This window comes from Theropithecus gelada, chromosome 12, assembly GCF_003255815.1.
Source record: "Theropithecus gelada isolate Dixy chromosome 12, Tgel_1.0, whole genome shotgun sequence".
Classification (NCBI taxonomy): domain Eukaryota; kingdom Metazoa; phylum Chordata; class Mammalia; order Primates; family Cercopithecidae; genus Theropithecus; species Theropithecus gelada.
In genome coordinates this window covers 112900200-112913944 of record NC_037680.1, presented here as the reverse complement: position 1 = coordinate 112913944, position 13745 = coordinate 112900200, and the positions used below count along the sequence as shown (strand labels likewise).

General features: G+C 46.7%; 1 protein-coding gene across 3 annotated transcripts in view; it reads left to right on the top strand.

Annotated features, from left to right (window-relative positions):
• IQCA1 (IQ motif containing with AAA domain 1) overlaps positions 1–13745 on the top strand; it is a 164418-nt gene that overhangs the window by 125034 nt on the left and 25639 nt on the right. The window lies entirely within an intron of this gene.

Sequence of the window (13745 nt, the reverse complement as noted above, 5' to 3'; positions counted from 1 at the left end):
ATGGCACCTTCTGTGCTTCTGTGCACTCCTCACACAGGTGTGATGGAGAAGCCTGCAGGCACCTAAGCCAACCAGAGTAATGTAAAGACGCGGTGATATCACAGGATCTGAGCAGCTCTGTGATCTTAGCTAAGCTGCTAGCTTCCCTGGGTCTCCATTTTATCATCACAAAATGAATGTGTTTAAAAGAACTTTGATACAGAATATTTTTTATTTAATACAAAGGCTTTACAAAATTTAATTTCTACTTGCTTGAGAACCTCCAGGTTAGCCTTATACTATTCGTTTCAGTTAACTGCCATGCCAGCGTTTACTGTATCAAAACCTACTTGGTGGCAAACACTGTCCCATATTGGAGGCCAGGTGTTGGCTCTGTGTCTGCTTTCTGAGGGGCTGTAAAGCGTGAGAGATGCTCCGCAACGAGGCAGTTTACAGGAATGATAAATGGACAGGAACATCTCCTCCTTAGTGTCATGCTAATACACTAAGAAACAAGGGAGCGACAGTAGTAGGATTTCTTCCCTTAGCCACATGGTCCCTCCCACTGCAGCGACTCAGGACATGCCACTCTCCTTTTCTCTCGTGCTTGTAAGGAAGGAGTTCAGAGAGGAATCTGTGGAGTATACAATGTGTAACCACCATTTTCATGCACATATGATCATTGTACAACTTTTTTTTGAAATTTATATTCAAGTCATTTACCTATAGTTGATGCTTGAACAACACAGGGTTTGGGGCACTAATCCCCTGTGCAGTTGAAAATCCACATAGAGCTTTTGACTCCCTAAAAATCTAATTACCAATAGCCTACTGTTGACTGGAAGCCTTCCCGATAACAGAAACAGTTGAATACCACATACTTTGTATGGTGTATGTATTATACACTGTATTCTTATAATCAACTGCAGCAAAGAAAATGTTATTAAGAATACCATAGAGAAGAAAAAATCTATTTACTCTTCATTAAGTGGAAGTGGATCATCATAAAGGTCTTCATCTATGTCTTGTTCACATTGAGGAGGCTGAGGAGAAGGAGGACGAAGAGGAGGAGTTGGCCTTGCTGTCTTAAGGGTGGCAGAGGTAGAAGAAAATCTACGTATACATGCACAGTTCAAATGAGTGTTGTTTAAGGATCAACTATACCTTTCATTTAGTTATTGGTTTCATTGGTTCATTTCATTGTTTAGGTTAATTTCATATTTTTTAGTATTTCAAAATTTCTGAGAATTTGGAGGAGCTCTCCAACTATATGCATTTCTATATTTCTCCCTGTAGTACTGTCAGTGGCTTCACATATGTTGAAGCACTGTTATGAGATACATCCATGTTTAGGACTGTTATGTCTTCCTTCCTGGTTGATTATTTTATCATTATGAAATGACCGTTTTTGTCCTGGAAATACTCCATGTCTTGAAATCTACCTGGTCTGATACTAATGGAGCCACATCAGCTTTCTTATGCTGAGGGTATATGGTATATTTTTATGCTGTTTTATTTCCAATATGTCTATGTCTTTATAGTTAAAGTGCATTTCTTATGGATAGCACACAGTTGGGTTTGCTTTCTTATTCAATCCGACAACATATGTCATTTCACTGGAGCATTTGCTCTGTTTATTTTAAATGCAATTACTTAAATGATTGAGTTAGGTCTACCATTTTCCTATTTGTTCTCCATGTGTTCCATTCCTCTTTCGTTCAACTTCTCTTTTCCTGCCTTCTCTTTGGTCTTTTTTAATTATGTTTTTCAGTGGTGGCCTACGGATTACTGTAGTCATTCTTAACTTATCACAGTCTATGTAGAATTAATATGGTATTTTACATAAAATATGAGAATCTTGTGACAACATAATCCACTTGTTATCTCTGTCCTTCATTTTCTTATTATACATTTTACATCTATAAATGTTATATATACCACAATAGAATGCTATTTTGCATTTCAGTCATTTGTATTTTTAAAAAATTAAGAGAGAAGAAATACAGTATTTTATACATCTCCATGTATTTGCCATTTTTAGTACTCTGTTTGTTTCTGTCAAGTTAAGTTTTCAACTGGTATCATTTCCCTTTCAGCTAAAGAACTTCCTTTAGCATTTATTTTAGTGTAGGTCTGCTGGCAACAAATTTTCGTGGCCTCTATTTTATTTATCTTAAAATATTTTTACATTGCCTCCATTTTTGAAGGATATTTTTGCTGGATATAGAATTCTGGGTTGACCTTTTTTTCAGCACTTTTAAGACATTATTCCATTGTCTTCTGGCCTTCTTTGTTTCTTATGAAAAGTTAGCAAATTTTTGAATTATTTATCTCCTGTGTGTAATGTGTAGATAAATAATTCTATCTCCTGTGCAATCTCCTGTGTCATTATTCTCTGAATAGTTATAAGATTTTCTCTTTGTTTTGATTTTCATCAGTTTGACTATGATGTGTCTAGGCATTCGTGTTTGGTTTTTGTTTTTTTTGTTGTTGTTGTTGTATTTATACTGCTTGTAGCTCACTGTGTTCATTGAATCTGTAAACATGTGTTTTAAATCAAATTTAGAAACTTTGGGCCATTATTTTCTCCAGTTTGTATTTACTGCATTCTCTGTCTCCTGTCTTTCTGAGGCTCTAATTATATACATATTTGACTGCTTGATATTGCTCCACAAGTCACTGAGGTTCTGTTCTTTCTAGTTCCCACACTGGATATTAATCTGTATTCAAATTTACTTACCCTTTCTTCTACCATCTCTAATCTACTATTCAGCCCATCTTGTGGCTTATTTTTTATTTCTGATCTTCTTATCTTTCGCTTTTCATTTCTAGCACTTACATTTGCTTATTACTCGTTTTCATTTCTCTGCACAGTTTTCTATCCGCCCATTTCATACAACCATCTTTTTCCTTCAAGTCTTTGAACTTAATTGCCTTAGAGCCCTTATGTGCTCATTTCAAAATCGGGGTCATAACGGGGCCTGTTTCTATTTGACTGCTTTTCCCTTGCCCATGTGTCACATTTCTCTGGTTTTTCATCTGATTGATAATTCTTGCTGTATATTAGACATTGTGGATGGTACGTTGTGGAGCCTCTGAAGCAAGCGGGGCTCTGTTCTAGCGGGCAGTTAAATTACTGGCTGATCAGCTTGAACTTGCAGAGGCTTCGTTTTCCATTTTGTTAATATGGGTCTATTTTGACTTTGTCTGTGGTCCAAAACAAATCTCTTCGTCCTGGAATATGGTCTTTACTCCAAGGTTTCAATGGAAAGCCTGTTTACCAAGCTCCTCTGACTTGGCAGTAGCTGAGGAATGTGCTCCGTTCTTTTAGTTTTTCATCTATTGCTTTTCACAGAGCTTCTTAGAATCTTCCCCCACGCAAGCACACATCTAAAATTAGCCAATGATTTGAAGGTGAGCTGGAATTTGAAGCCAGGCAACCTGACTTGTGGCCTCCATGTGCTTAACTACCAGTAAGCACTAAGTTCTTCAGAGGAAAGGTAAAATGAACCCATCCTCTTGCCCAAAAGAACACCTAAATTTGTTCATTCTAAACATCAAATTTTGTTGACATTTGACATTGTCAAGTAACAGACAGAAGCACATAAATACAAAAATATTAGTGTTTTGTGAGCATCCACATATCCCAGACTGTTCCATACATCACTATGTATTAAGTCATTCAGTCCTTACAACAACTCTATGAGGTAGGCATTATCATTATACCCATTTTTCTGATAAGAAAACTGAGGCACAAGTCATTTGAGTAATTTTCTTGGTTGCAGTGCAATGATAGGATCTCACACAGCCTGGCTCCAGAGCCTCCAAGTTTCAAAACTGCATTATACGGCCAAGTGGGGCTGAGTTAAGTATCCGTTTTCCGACCCACCACACAGTTTAGTAGCTCCTGGTGTGAATCTAGGACAGAGCAAGGATGTGATCTTTCTGTTCTCACTCTAGGAAAGTCTTTGTTCCTGCTGCTGAGAGATTGTCTTGATGCCAGATAAGTGATCTTTGCATCTGTTAGAATGATCACAGACTGACATTGTGTGGACCGCAAAATGCTAGGTGTCAAATTATTAAAATGTGGAGCACCACATTCACCCACCTGGGCCACTTCATGTCAGAGTGCCTGACACACACCTCATTAAGCTTCACCTTTCTTGTGTATATAACTGATTAATGAAAGACCCAGAGGTCTCAGGAGTGGGAGCCATTCAATTAAAAATTGTGTGCAGTGAGGCCACCGTGTCCCAGTGTGACTGACAGAGCAGCTATCTGCATTGCAAAGAAGTATTTGCTTTTCATTAACCACAGGCAAGTGGGACAGGACGCTTGCGCTGGTACGTTGGCGGCAGGAAGCTGGAGTGCCTGATTGTGCCGTGTGAGCCGCAGAACACAGGCCGTGGCTCGAGGGCAGCAAAATATGGTTCGTGGCATTTGCGGGAGAAGGTGAAATAACAGAAGGGCCTGATTCCTCATGGAGTCTTCCTAGAGAGAAGTCCTGTTACCAAGTTAATCTCGAGAGGCTAAATCAGGAAACTACTGGGAAATACGCATCATTTCTCACTTCAGGCAGGTCGTATTCGCCTCACTCACAGCACTGTGGAAGCACGCAGGGAAAATGAGTCTCTGATTTGTTGCACAACCGTAAATTCAAATCCATTTTGTGATCATTGCATTTGGAGGATTTCTTTATTTTACACACAGTAACTAATAGAATAATGAGTGCGGGGTGAGGGGAAGCATTTCCTTTTTAAGAAATGCGTTTACAAGTAAATGACTATTATTTCAGATTCCCTATACTACTAAAGCTATACATAGAAAAGAATATACTTATCTTGGAAATATAAGGAATATTTGTCTAACCAATTAATAAATATTTGACAGATGATGAACATGCAATAAGCATTTCACAGGTAAAAGAATTTATAAGGCAGGGCTGTTGCCCATCACCCACCCCAGGTACCAGTCTCCTTGAGTCTGTATAACAGTAAATCAGGGCACAGAGGAGCGGGAATGGCTTTTTCTGACGTCTGCCCTGGAGTCAGGCACACGCTAAGGCGTTTTACACATACTTTCTCTTTTAATTGCATCAAAGCTCTCATGAGGTAGGAATTAACATCCCCATTTTACAGATGAGAAAACTGACACTCAGAGTGCTGAATTTCAACAAAAATGCAAAAGAACCAGAGGACTGACCTCTGGATTTCAGTCCAGGTTGGGCCCCAAGACCATCGCATGGCCCCCCAGCTGGCCTCTGGGGAAGCCTCGGCTCCACGTGCCCCTCCCTGTGGGAGGCTGTGCCTTCCACAAAACACAGGGATAAGGCTCTTCCTGGGCCAGCGAGTCTGCTGGGAGTATCCCAGTGTGAGACGGTGAAGCAACTGAAGGCCATTCTGCTTCTTCCTGCATCCCCCTTGCCAGTGAGACTGCCCCCCACCCTCCAGACCTCTCATTAGAGAGGCAAGGGGAGGCCAGGGCAGGGCGCAGGGTAGGAGGCTGGACCAGAGGACGCTTCAGCAGCCCCCTTGGTCCTGGGCAAGGGTCCTCTCTGCCCCCGGAGGTTCGTATGTTCTGCTTTCCTGCCCTCTGCTTGGCGACCTGGCGCCTGAGGGCTGAGTTAGAGTGAGGACCTGGGAGAATGGGGCCGAGGCAGTGTCCGCTGTAGAACACGTGGCTCACAGGGGTCTGCAGCATCTGGACAAAAGGGACCCTCAATGCCCTTGTGCCCCTGTACCACCCACCCAGCTCAGTACCACCACCCGGCTCCTCGGTGGGCTCACAGCCAGCAGCCTATGGCAGCACACCAAGGGCTCTCGCCCAGATGTGGTGTGTGGTGGTGTGGACGGCGAGTCTAGGTGTCCGCAGGGGCGCCTGGCCAGTTTCTGTAGCTCGTAGAAGGAATGTTCCTCATAGAAGACTTCTCTTCCTGATTAATAACCCAGACAAAGACATTGCTGCTATTTGTGGATGATTGTATTTAAAAAACACACACACACAGATGTACAATTAGTGTAATAAATATGTTAGTCTCATTTTACAAGGTGGATATCAGTAAGGATAATGCAAGGCCTACACCTGGCCACCAAAACAGGGCTGATCAAAAAGGAGGGGGAGAGGAAAGAGAGGAGCAAGGACAGGGGGAAAGGGACGCAGGATTTAGCGACTCCGGTGCAGCCTCAGGTGTGGTCATGGTGGGAAGCCAGTGCCCTGAGTCTTGAGCGGGTCATCCATGAAGAGGCCAGACTCCTCTTCCACTGTGTGCGGAGGCAGCTGCAGGCTGAGGAGGGGCATGCACATAGGCTTCAGAACCTTTTGTTCTTTACATAGACTTTATTTTTCAGAGCAGCTTTCAGTTCCTGGCGAAAGGGAGGAGAAGGTGCAGACAGCTCCCACATAACCTGTTCCCACATAGGCAGGGCCTCCCCACTCTCCACGCCCCACCGTGGGCCACACCCACCATGTGCTACAGTAAGGAACCCAGAGCGACACCTCACTAGCGCCCAGAGTCCGTCAAAACCCGCTGTCGGTGGGGGTGCAGGCCTCTGTACGGCCAGTGAGGCCTCTGCCGTTGTTTCCACTGCTTGGAACATCGGCGTCAGTCCTGGGAGGCCACGTCAAACCAGACACCGGGGATGGGCCCAGGGTGGGGAGGGAGACCTAGACCCCCACACATAGGAAACGTCTCGGAATTCAGACACATGCACCCGCAAAGAAAGAAGGAGAAAAAAGAACATGAAAGAAAGGCCCTAGGCCACGGTGGGCCATGTAGCCGGGTCCAGCGGTGTCAGAGGCTGCCATGGGAAGGGGACTCCCAGGAGGAAGGAAACGAGGGCCAGGCTTCTCCAGGACCCGGGATACACATCCCACTCCACCTGTCCAGTGACGACAGGGAGCACCCCACGAGGGGAGCGTCAGGCTGTGGAGGCCCCGGGCGCTGTGTCAGTCCGGTGTGGAGACACAGTCTGCAGGCTGTCAATCACCAAAACCACAGCGTGGCATCCGCAGGTGTTCTGTAGCGGGGACGATGCCGGACCAGGGCTTGATGCCACAAGCATTCAAAATGTTTAGGCAACCCGGAAACACTTGGGGTGGGGGCGATGGAGGTGCCTTGGGAAGTTGAGAATGGCTTTGCACACAGGCTTCTCCAAGCTGGCCAGAGTCCGTGCCACCTGGCGAGAATTCATTGGCCCGGTGTGGTGGGCAGAGGGCTGGGGAGGAGACGGGGCTTCAAGAGTTAAGTTCAGGTGGTTTGTAAGCCTGACGCCCCCCCACCATCCAACACCTTCCCCTTGAACACAGTCTGGAGAAGCAGTAATTGCATCGACATGTTCCTGTTACTAGCACCAGCCTGCCCCCGACACACACAAACACACTTACACACGCACACTAACACACACATGCACACTAACACACACACGCACACTAACACTCACACAGGTGCACACTAACATACACGCANACACTAACACACACACGCACACTAACACTCACACAGGTGCACACTAACATACACGCACACGCACGCACACTAACACACATGCACACTAACACACGCACACTAACATACACGCACACATGTGCACACTGACACATGCTCATATGCACTAACATGCACACGCACATGTACACACACTCATACACACTCTCACATACACTGACACACACATTGACCACATATACACACACATACATGCATGTCCTGTCCTAGTTACTCTGCCCAGTCTTTCCTGTGAGCCGCTGCATCCCAGCTCCTCTCTGGTGCTTTGCTCTGCCTCAGTTTACCTCCCATCCCACCCAGGGTCAGCCCAGCCAGGCTTCTCTTTGTAGTATACCTCTGCCCTTCTTTTGATGATCATTTATGGTTTATGTCCAGCTAATTGCAGTGAGGACTTGAAGTAACCTCTGCAAGTACATAAAAGGTATTACAAGGAAATAGAAACTTAAAATATAATTTTTCAATAGTGGAAATGCAGGCCAAAGTGTCATATGAACTATTTAAACAGAATCCAAGTGACCACAGTATGGGAAAGTGAACCCTCTCCCCCTGCAAATAGGCCTCACTCCCCCGTACCCTCCCTAACCCCGCAGCACCTCACTCAGCGTCACCCATTCAGACACAGGCAGCTGCACCCTCTACAGGCAGGGACCATGTCTCCCAACTCCCAGACACCCCTGCCTCCTACCACAGAGCTCTCAGATGCACCGTAAATACGTGTGGGATGAATGAATGAGTGAATGAGTTTCAGCTGAGACACAGCAGCTGAAAAAAACAAGTAGCTGTTTTATTCCTGCAGTTCTCCTTGGCAAGCAAAATAGGATTCTTTCAGAGAGAACCTCCAAAATGTCCAGGGGTCATCTGGGCAGAGCATCTTCATAAGTCATGCGTGCCGAAACACAAACAGGTTTTAATTGTTGAGCCATTATCCCCTGAGAATCTAATTCTGATGGTGAAGGTTTGACAGTGTTTCTTTGGAAAATACAAAAGATCAGTCCCATAAAATGCATGTGGATGGAGAGGTCTTTAGTTCTTTGCTAGAACTTGCTAGCATTTGAAAAAGCACACGGTGGCGATTTGTCTTTATTTCATAATTGACACAAAACAAAAACCCTCTAGTGATATTTGATAGGAGCGAAGAGCCCTCTACTGGCAGGCGAAGGGAACTATCCAACAGAACTCTGGAAAGTTCAATTATGAATTAATTAATGTAATTGTCCATGACCTCAAACTATCTGTGGGTAATTTCAATGAAGCCTTTTCATAGCTAAATGAAAATTAGAAAAGCAAAGGATACCATTTTTCATTAGCAAATTGGCAGAGAGTTTTTTATTATTAATCCTTGTTGAGGAGAAGAGTGTGGAAAGCCAGAGCCCTCATTTATTCCTGGGGACAGTGTAAACAGATGGAACCCCAGGAGGGCACTGCGACAGCACGCGCAAAAACGACACGCACAGAACGTCCGGGCGCCTCCACCTGGAAGCCTCTCCTGGCAGTCATTCTAAGGAAATTCTCAGCCAGGTGCCCTAAATAAATACTATTTGGAGTAGTAAAAGATGGAAACCATCTATACATTCAAAAACAGGGGATTAATTAGAACCCTAATCCTGGTGCTTCCTGTTAAAATTGATAATGGAGAAATAACTTTCATATGACATGAACAAAGCAGCCCATAAAGCAGTATGTGTTGAACAAGATCCCATTTTCGTAAAGGATCTGTAAGGACAGGAAATGTTCGACGGTTGATTCTAGGTGGAGGGAGAAAAGGTGTTGTTTCTGCCGTTCTGTATATTCTGAGATTTTTACTAAAGAACACTGCTTTTCCGCAAAGTGTAAGAGCAGATCTTATTCCCAGCAGAGGTGCCTGCCAACATTTCTTGTGTGGCCTGCACACTTTCTGCAGCAGCAGCCACCCTGCCCTCTGGTGTCTGTGGTGCAAGGAAGATGAGCCCTTCTCCTCCCAGCCCATCCTCCTGCCTTCTGTCCCTAGCCCATGCTATCCCCAAACATTTCCTGGGCACTGACTACCCCAGTGCCACATCCTCCCCAGGCTTACTGTCTGCCCATCTTTCTGCAGGAGCTCTCCCTGTCACCTGGCTCTGTTCCCTCCACTCCCTGCCAAGGCCACCAGTGACCTCCTCATTACCAAACTCTCTGGCCAGCACAGGCCACCGTTGGCCGCCCCCCCCACCCCCCGCTTGTTGGCCCCCTGGTTTCGAGGCTGGCTATCCCTCCAGACCCGTCCCTTCTCTCCACAGCTGCTGCCCGTTGGCAGCCCAGACCTCCTCCTCTATCATCGTCTTCCCTGTGTGGCCCTGGGCTCTCTGCCACCCTCTCCTGGCCTCATCCACTGTCCCCCTTTACTCGGGAATTCCTTCCATCCACTCGAGGCGTCCACTGCTGGTGGTTTGCTGTGGCCTTGGAGGCCTTTCCGGCCCTTGCCTCTCTCCTCCTCTCTGGCCCCAGCAGCTCTCCCTGCCTGCCCCGCTCTGCGGGGGCTCATGGCAGCCGACACTGACCTCATTACCATCCTCTGCACATCTAGCATCAAGCCCCCTCCCGCAACCCACAACCCACTGTTACCGAGTCTGGCCAGTCCTGCCCTCCCCATCCCGCCCTGCCTATCCCCCGCTGCAGGTTCTCATCTTCTCCCTGCAGCAGCCCCGCAGCACCTCCCTGCCTGGGCCTTGTCCTCACTGTGCCACCGCCCACACCTGCCTGCTCCCCGAGGCCGGCACAGCTCCCACCACGTCCTCCTCTACACACTCCCCAGAGGGATTTTTCTGTAACATAAAAAGGATCAAAGTTCTTGATTTAAGTCTTTTCCATGCCTTCCACAGCCTCTAGGATACAAGCAACCTCTGTAGCGTGGCCACGCACTTTTCTGACCCCTTCCAGAAGTGCCAGGCACTCCCCGTGTGCCCCAAGTGAGGACACCTCACCCTGTGCCCTGGCTCCTGGCCCGAGCAGGGCGCTTCCCCCCACTTCAGACCATCTGATCTTCTGGAGACCTTGGAAGGCCTGTCTGCTTTAACCGCTATCTGTGGTCTCCATTCCTAGTTCCCCCCACCTGCCCACTTCTCCCCCTTTCTGTCGTTGGTGGCCCTCACTGACATCCTGATTTCCTTGGAACACCGTCAACCTCAGGTCTGCTCTCTCCTACCACAGGTGGGCTCCTGGAGGTCAGGGACCCTGCATTATTACTCTTTGTGACCTTGGCACCTAGCACAGTGCCTGGCACATCAAAGCTCTTCTGTAAACGTCTTATAAAGGAAGAAATGAAAGAACAGCCTTCATTCTACATTCAGGGCCAAACTTAGCAAAACCTTTCTTCCCCATGGCAGTCTTTCACGCATTTGAAAACAGCAAACTTACCTGCCTCCAGTCTTCTCTTCTCCAAGAGAAGCAACCTCTGTCCCTTTCATCCCTCCTGGACAAAGCAGCTTCCACTTGACACTGCCTCAGTTTCCATGCCTGTCTTCTCTGTGGTCAGACCTGAACATGGTCACCAGGGGTCCCGCGACCAGCAGCCCCCCTCAGCTGCCCCAGGGGAAGGTCAGGAAAGCCAGAGATCCGAGCTCTGGAAGGCAAGACAGTGATGGCTTTAGGATTCTTCCTGCTAGGATGAAAGATGGTAGCGGATGATACAGGTCAAGGGTAGAGAAACACTTTAGAATAGGCATCCCGTCTCCCCTGGCAATGTGGTGGCCATGCAAGGCCTTGTGGGTGCTGGGCAGACCCAGATCCCACTCCCACCTCCAGCACTTACCAGTTGCTGAGCCAGCACGTGACTCACCCCTCACCTGGCTCTGCCTCAGCAGCCTCATCTGTGAAAGGGCAGAGCCGCGGGGTGTGGTTGGCACACATGGAGCATGTATCCAGCGAGGATGGAAATGGTGTCCTGGACGCCAGAGCACTTGGCAAACAAACGTTAGTTGTATTGTTATCTTCATCCGAGAACACTCTTGGAAAGTGTTTTCTGTTTTGTTCGGTAATAACTGAGCCCTTCCAAACCACATCACTCCAGAGTGCCCCGTACAACCTGTGTGTCCCCAAAGCTGGTGAACTAGGGAAAGGAATTCCTTCACAGGTGTGTGTTAAAAATACAGGAAGCATGGAATTCCCCCATTAGTTCTGAAGGAGCTCCAACTTAAAGGAACAATCACTGACGTCACAGTCAATGGTGCCACCGTTTTCAAAACAACTGATTTAGAATCAGATGCTGGAAACCAGATTGTGAGTCTCAAAATCATTCCAAGTTAGTACGATTCCTGTTTCAAGGCTGCGCAGCTTCGTTTGTTAAGAGCAGAAAGAGAAAAGTTAACGCTGAAATTCTTGGTATTCACATCTGCAATTCCCATCTGGGTTGAGAAAATAGAGGTCCCAATAGGAACTATGGAAAACCCATTGCTTGCACGTGGACATCGTGCGAAGTAATCCACAGCAGCCACGAGTGCAGTCAGCTAAGACGAGAGATGGTTGTTTTTGTTTGTGTTTTTAACTTTTATTTCAGGGGTATGTGTGCAGGTTTGTTACACAGGTAAACTTGTGTCACAGGGGTTTGTTGTATAGATTATTTCATCACCCAGGCATTAAGCCCAGTACCCAGTAATGATTTTTTCCACTCCTTTTCCTCCTCCAAACCTTCACCCTCAAGGAGGCCCCAGGGCCTGTTGTTCCCTTCTTTGTGTCCATGTGTTCGCACTGTTTAGCTCCCACTTATAAGTGAAAATAAGTGGTATTTGGTTTTCTGTTCCTGCATTAGCTTGCTAAGGATAATGGCCTCCAGCTCTATCCATGTTCTTGCAAAAGACATGGTCTTGTTCTTTTTTTATGGCTGTATAGTATTCCATGGTGCATATGTACCACATTTTCTTCATCCAATCTGAAGAGACAGTTGTTGATGTGAAGATGATTTCTCCATTGATTTCAATTCTAAAACTAAGATTCTTAAGAGGTACTGAAAAAAATGAGGTCTTGTCTTTGTTATTACAAATTATCTTTTCTCTAAGAAGTGTAAACCTTTTTACATACAACGTCTCATGTTCTTATTTACTTTTGGGCTGAAAGTAGGGAAGCTTCTGACTTAAACTCAAAATAGCTGTAAGGGAACAATGGCCCCTTGGAACTTGCCTCCTCCTCGCTCTTCAGCTCCGTCCCTTGGCAGCAGTGCCCAGGCCATGTTGGAAGGAAATCGGGGGCTTGCACCAAGGAGCTGAGAGAATGGAAGACTTGGAGTTGAAAGGGATTAGGAAGTGCCATGAATAGACTGTGGGGTTGTTAGGCGTGGGGAATGAGACAAGGGTGGATACCCAGGCCTCTGGCTTGGGTAGGAGCAGAGTCACACAGGGAACCGGCAGGAGGCAGGATGGAGGGAGGGAAGGCGGCCTCCTGAGGCTTCCCATTCCATGTGGGAATGGAACCTCCGGCCTGGAGCTCTGGATGTGCATTTGGGTGTGGTCAGCACGTAGACACCAACTGAAGCTACCAGAGTGGATGAGATTAGCCCTCAAGGTGGTATTGAGAGAGTGCAGAGAAACCAGGGCAGGGTCTTTGGGCACCTGTGCCTAAGCCAGCGCATAATAGACATCTCTGCTTCTGGGTGGGGCTTCCTGACTGTGGCTGCTCTTCAGCATCATCCGGGGAGCTTTAAAAACTGCGGACGCCGGACGACACCCCAGTCACACCAGAATCTCCAGGACTGGGACCTGGAGGTCGTATTTTCCAAAGCTCGCCGGGTGATCCCAGTGAGAAGCACTGAACTGTCAGTGAAAGAAAGAGGCTTTGTACTCTGTCCTTTGTACAGCTCGTACTCTGTCCCTCCTCTCTTACCTGCTACTGTGAGACTCCGCGCACAGGGATCTCTTTTCTCCAACTTGCAAGCACGTGTTGTTGTCAACACCACCTGGTGCTGTTGCCCCTGACTGGGTGCACTTCCCGGTTGGAGTGACCCTGTTCAGACGGACCCATCCCGTTCCTCTTCCTGCCCTTGCTACTCTAGTGGAGGGTATGGTGCCCAGCCAGGATCAGTATAGATCAGTTCAGTGTACAGCATCGAGCTCCATTTCCAAAGGCCCTTGAGCACGCCCTGCATTTTCTCCTGGATTTCCCTCCTGCTGCGACTTTCTCCTGCACACTGACCAGAACTCAGAGGCCCCTTCGAATCTACATTTTATGCAAAAGCTTTCTTTGTAGAAGCACAGAATGTTTTTTTTTTTTGTTTTTTGTTTTTTTTTTTTTTTTTTTTTTTTTTTTTTTTTTTTTT